This window comes from Pantherophis guttatus, chromosome 15, assembly GCF_059756535.1.
Source record: "Pantherophis guttatus breed Tessera chromosome 15, ASM5975653v1, whole genome shotgun sequence".
NCBI lineage: Eukaryota > Metazoa > Chordata > Lepidosauria > Squamata > Colubridae > Pantherophis > Pantherophis guttatus.
The window spans coordinates 14,863,004-14,868,449 of record NC_142077.1 but is presented as its reverse complement, the minus strand read 5'-3'; positions in this window follow the sequence as shown (position 1 = coordinate 14,868,449).

Genomic DNA, 5,446 nt, shown 5'->3' with positions numbered 1-5,446 from the left:
AATATTTATACAATTTCAAATGAGCAGAGGGATAGTTTAAATCAATTGATAACTTCCGAGGAAATTGGGCTAGCAATTAAGCAGTTGAAAGTGGGTAAAGCTCCTGGGACAGACGGTTTGACAGCTATTTATTATAAAACTCTACAGGAGGAAATGGTGGAACCATTGAAAGAATTATTTAACAATATACAACAGGGAGGAGAGGTACCTCCAACTTGGAAGACAGCATTTATCTCGTTGATCCCAAAAGAAGGGCATGATGATACAGATCCTAAAAATTATAGGCCGATTTCATTATTAAATACAGACTATAAGATATTTGCTAAAATTTTAGCAAATAGATTAATGATAGTTACGCAGCAAATGATTCACCATGATCAAACTGGTTTTATAAATGGCAGACAAATAAAGAGTAATGTAAGGCAAATTGTGAACTTATTAGAGTATCTGGGAAGGAACAACCAGGTCCCCGCAGTTCTAGTGTTTTTGGATGCTGAGAAAGCCTTTGATAGATTGAATTGGCAATTTTTATTAAAATTAATAGAAAGGATGCAATTTGGAAAACAATTTGTACAATCTATTAAGGCAATATATCAAAAACAAACAGCGCAAATAATAGTTAATGGTGGTTTAACAGATGCTTTTAACATAGAAAAATGAACAAGGCAAGGCTTTCCCTTGTCTCCGTTATTGTTTGTTTTGACGCTAGAAATTTTATTAAGCAAGATACGTGAGATGGATACAATAAAGGGAATTAAAATTAGACAGCATGAGTACAAGGTACGAGCATTTGAGGATGACCTGGTCGTTACCTTAACCCAACCGGTACAATCGATCACAGCCTTGATGGATATAACCTGCTTATATGGACAAGTATCTGGTTTTAAAATAAATGCAGCTAAAACAAAAATAATAGCTAAAAATATGGTTAGGAGCCAAAAAGAAGAGATAGAAAGGTTAACAGGATTTGAAGTAGTTAAGAAGGTTAAATATTTGGGGGTTTATATTATGATTGCAAATATGAAATTATATCAGTACAACTATGAACCATTATGGCACAAAATACAGAAAGAGATGGACAACTGGAAAAAATTACAACTGTCTTTGCTGGGAAGGATAGCCGCTGTAAAAATGAATATTTTACCAAAATTTCTATTTCTCTTTCAAATGATACCTATACTTAAAAAAGATGAAAATCTGAAGGAATGGCAGAAGGGCATAAATAAATTTGTGTGGGCAGGGAAGAAACCACGAGTTAAACAAAAGATATTGCAAGATACTCGTGAAAGAGGTGGCCTTAAGATGCCCAATTTAAGACTGTACTATGAAGCCGCTGCCCTCTCAGCAATCACAGACTGGATAAACCTAACGGAGGAAGAGATATTGAATATTGAAGGATATGGTTTGGTATATGGCTGGCATGCTTACTTAGTGTATGACAAGAAAGTAGATAAGACTTTTAAAAGTCATATATTAAGAAATGCTCTATTGCGTGTCTGGAAAAAGTATAAATATAAATTAAATGATAGGTTACCAATATGGACAGTACCCAGACACACGATAGAGAACATAAATTTAGAGCAAAAGCAAGATAAGATTACATATAAGGAACTCCTCTATAAGGAAGGAGTCAGATTACAATTAAAATCTATGGAGCAATTAAGAGACGAAGGGATTATTAAGACTTGGTTTCAGTATGGACAGTTGCTGCCCAGATGGAGAGAAGATCAAAAACCTGGTATTTTGCAGCAGGATGAGAATTTGATAAAGCAAATAAGAGATAAAGGTCAAATGCATATAAAAAGGTTGTATAATGCATTAGTGGAAATAGATTCAGAAACAGATTTAGTTAAGGACTGTATGATAAAATGGGCACAAAATGTAGGTGAACCAATAACGATGGAAACATGGGAAAAGATATGGGTCAGAAATGTAAGATTTACGCAAGCACAAAATCTAAGGGAGAATTTTTACAAAATGTTTTATAGATGGCATTTAGATCCAAAAAAACTAGCTTGTATGTATCCAAACTTACAACCCAAGTGTTGGCGATGTGAGTGTGAAGATGCTACATATTTTCATATATGGTGGACATGTAAAAAAATTAAGGCTTTTTGGATAAAAATATGGTGGATTATTCAAAACATTTTGAAGAAAAAAATTAAAATTTACACCACAGTTTTTTCTGTTGGGAATAGTTACGGATTGTACTGTAATAGGGACTAAGCTGGTTTTGAACTTAATAACGGCTGCCAGGTTACTGGTGGCACAGTACTGGAAGAAGGAAGATCCACCCACCATTGAGGAATGGACGTTAAAAGTTGTGCATTTGGCAGAAATGGCAAAAATTTCATCATATCTTAAAGACCATTCAAATGAGAGATATATATCGGAATGGAGAAGATGGATTGATTATATACAGAAGAAGTATCCGAATAAGAAGATTCATATAGCTTATGAATGAAATAATTTTAAGTAGTTTATGTTTGTTTTTCTTGAGTTATAAGGAGTTAAGGACCTAGGGAGAATATGAAATGTAATAATTTGTTAGCATATTTTAGTTTTTGATTTGTGAATGCTATACCCTGTGCTTGTTCTGGGAAGTCTAGGGAGGGGGTTGGGGGGAGGAAGGGGAAGGGAGGGTGGGAAGGGGGAGGGCGGGGTTGAGGGGGGAAGGGTGGGGGGTGAAAATGTTTGTATTTCTTATAAAACTTTTCAATAAAAAAAAAAGTACTATAGGCCTATATCTCTACTAAACTCAGACAATAATGTTGAGTCCTCGCACTTACGATGAGGTCCTCGCACTTACGATGTGCGGCCCTGATTGGCTAAGACGCACCATCCAGCCGGTGGGAGAATACTAAATCCTTATTGGTTGTTGGCTTGACACCTATGGTATAAATAGCTGTCAAACGCCTAGCTCTTTGCTCTGTTTCTCTCTACCTGTTCTATTAGCAATAAACGTTCCTGTTTGACTTTACCTGGTCTCGCCTCAGTTACTGACCCCGGGTTGCCCTATAGAGCACTGGCGACGAAGGATGGGATTCTGAGGACAGAGACAGGTGGTCTACATCTGAAGTCACTAGCGCTAAGCCGAAGCGCTCAGCTGAGTCACTACACGACGAGATGTCCTGTGAGAGGAAAAATTCCCCTCAGAAATAGAGCCCATCCGTCTAAAGGATGGCACTTCCAACATTCGCCCCCTTCAACCAGGCTACAGAAACCTGGAAATCGTATGAGGCACGGTTCGAATGTTTCTTGGAGGCGAATGACTACATGGGGCTGTCCAGCAGCCAGAAAAGGGCGCACTTCTTAAATGCCTGTGGTCCTGAGATGTTCTCTGTCGCCATGGCCCTGCTAGCCCCGGTTCCAGTACAGTCGGTGCCATGGGAGGTCCTGAAGGAAAAGCTCAAGCACCACTACGAGCCCACCCCCTCGCGCATCGCCCGCAGGTACGTTTTCAGGCAAATTTTGCAAGCAGAGGGACAGTCCATTAACCATTACATCGCCTCCCTCAGAACTGCTGCTCTAAATTGCGAATTTGCTGACCTAGAAGACTCTCTGCTGGAGCAGTTCGTGTGCGGTGTGAGGGACCAGAGGGTGCAGCGTCATTTACTCGAGAGAAAGGAGATCACCCTCACAACTGTCATTGAAGAGGCGCAGGCTTGCGAATTATCAAGCAAGTCCACTTTAGAGATCCGCAAATCGCAAACCAGCGCCCCTATCCACAAGCCCAGCACCGTCCACTCTGAAGAACTAGACCCTGAGGTAGCTGAAGAAGAGGATGATGAAGTTAGCTGCCTCAGAACAGTCAAAAGGACAGGGAAACCCCCCAAACAAGGTCTTCGCAGGGTCTCCCTGTCAAGGATGCGGAGAATCACATCCTAGAGCGGCTTGTCGCTTTAAGACCACCATCTGCCGCAGATGTGGTAAAAAAGGACACTTGGCAAGAGTCTGCCAGGCCAATCTGCTTGGCACACCATCCAAGCCATCTAGCAGACCATTCCAGAAAGGGCTGAAGCCGGGCGGTGACTGTTTTGCCATTTCCAAGGCCAACAACGTCCCTGCGAGGTCGGCCCGCCAAGAAAAAATCAGTCCCAACAAGAAAATTTACCTCACGGTGACCCCTTGCCGGATGGAGCTGGATACAGGGTCATCCAAATCCCTAATCTCCTGGGACACCCTGAAGCAGCTAGCTCCAAAAATGCGCAAAAGCACTCTCCTGTCAAGCCAAGTTCACTTCAGAGACTACCAAGGCAACGACATTCCTATCCTAGGTGGCGCCAATCTCTTGGTGGAACACAGAACCTTCACGGCAAGCTACCCCTGCTCATCGTGAGACCCTCTGCCCAGCCTGCTTGGACTTGACTGGTTTGGCGCTCTGGGGCTAGGCATCACAGGCATCCATTCCACCACCCCGCATGACTTTGAAGACATCCTGGCAGAATTCGCAGACATCTTTAACGAAGGCTTGGGTAAATATAAGGGTTCACCTATCACCCTCAATCTAGATCCCAAGATTGCCCCTATTAGGCTTAAGCCTCGCTGAGTGCCTTTTGCGCTCAAGCCCCTCGTTGACAAGGAGTTAGACAAACTCATAGCCCAGGGCATCCTAGAGCCCACAGACCACGCCCCCTGGGAGACCCCTATTGTCATACCTATCAAACCTGACGGGTCAATCCGCATCTGCGCGGATTACAAAAATACCGTCAATAAGGCGCTCCAGGCCAATCCATATCCAGTGCCCGTAGTGCAACACTTGTTGCACTCCCTGGGCAAGGGCTCCATTTTTGCCAAACTGGACATGGCGCAAGCTTACCAACAGCTCCCCGTTGATTCGACCACAGCTTCCGCCCAAACAATTGTTACACACCGGGGAGTTTTCCTTTGCCACCGTCTCCAGTTTGGCATCAGCATTGCCCTGGGCATTTTTCAGGGCCTTATGGAGCAACTCCTTCAGGGGCTGCCTGGAGTCGTTCCATACTTCGATGACGTCATCATCTCAGCCTCTAGCCCAGTAGACCTCAAAGGGAAGCTAAGGACCGTACTGCGCCGTTTTCAAACGGTTGGCCTCAGGCTCAAAAAAGAGAAATGCAGGATTGGGGTGCCCCAGGTAGAGTTTCTAGGCTATCTAATAGATGCATCAGGCATACACCCCACACCATCTAAGACAGCTGCCATCAGAAGGGCCCCCACCCCCACTAATAAAACAGACCTGCAAGCCTTCCTTGGCCTCTTAAATTTCTACAGCTCCTTCCTCCCTCACAAGGCCACTGTAGCTGAACCCCTTCACTGCCTCTTAGACAAAAAGACCCCTTGGCATTGGGGCACCCGAGAAGCCACTTCCTTCTCTGCAGTCAAATCTCTTTTGACATCTGAGGCAGTCCTCGTCCAGTACACGGACAGCCTCCCCTTAATCTTAGTAGCAGACGCTTCCCCCTTTGGC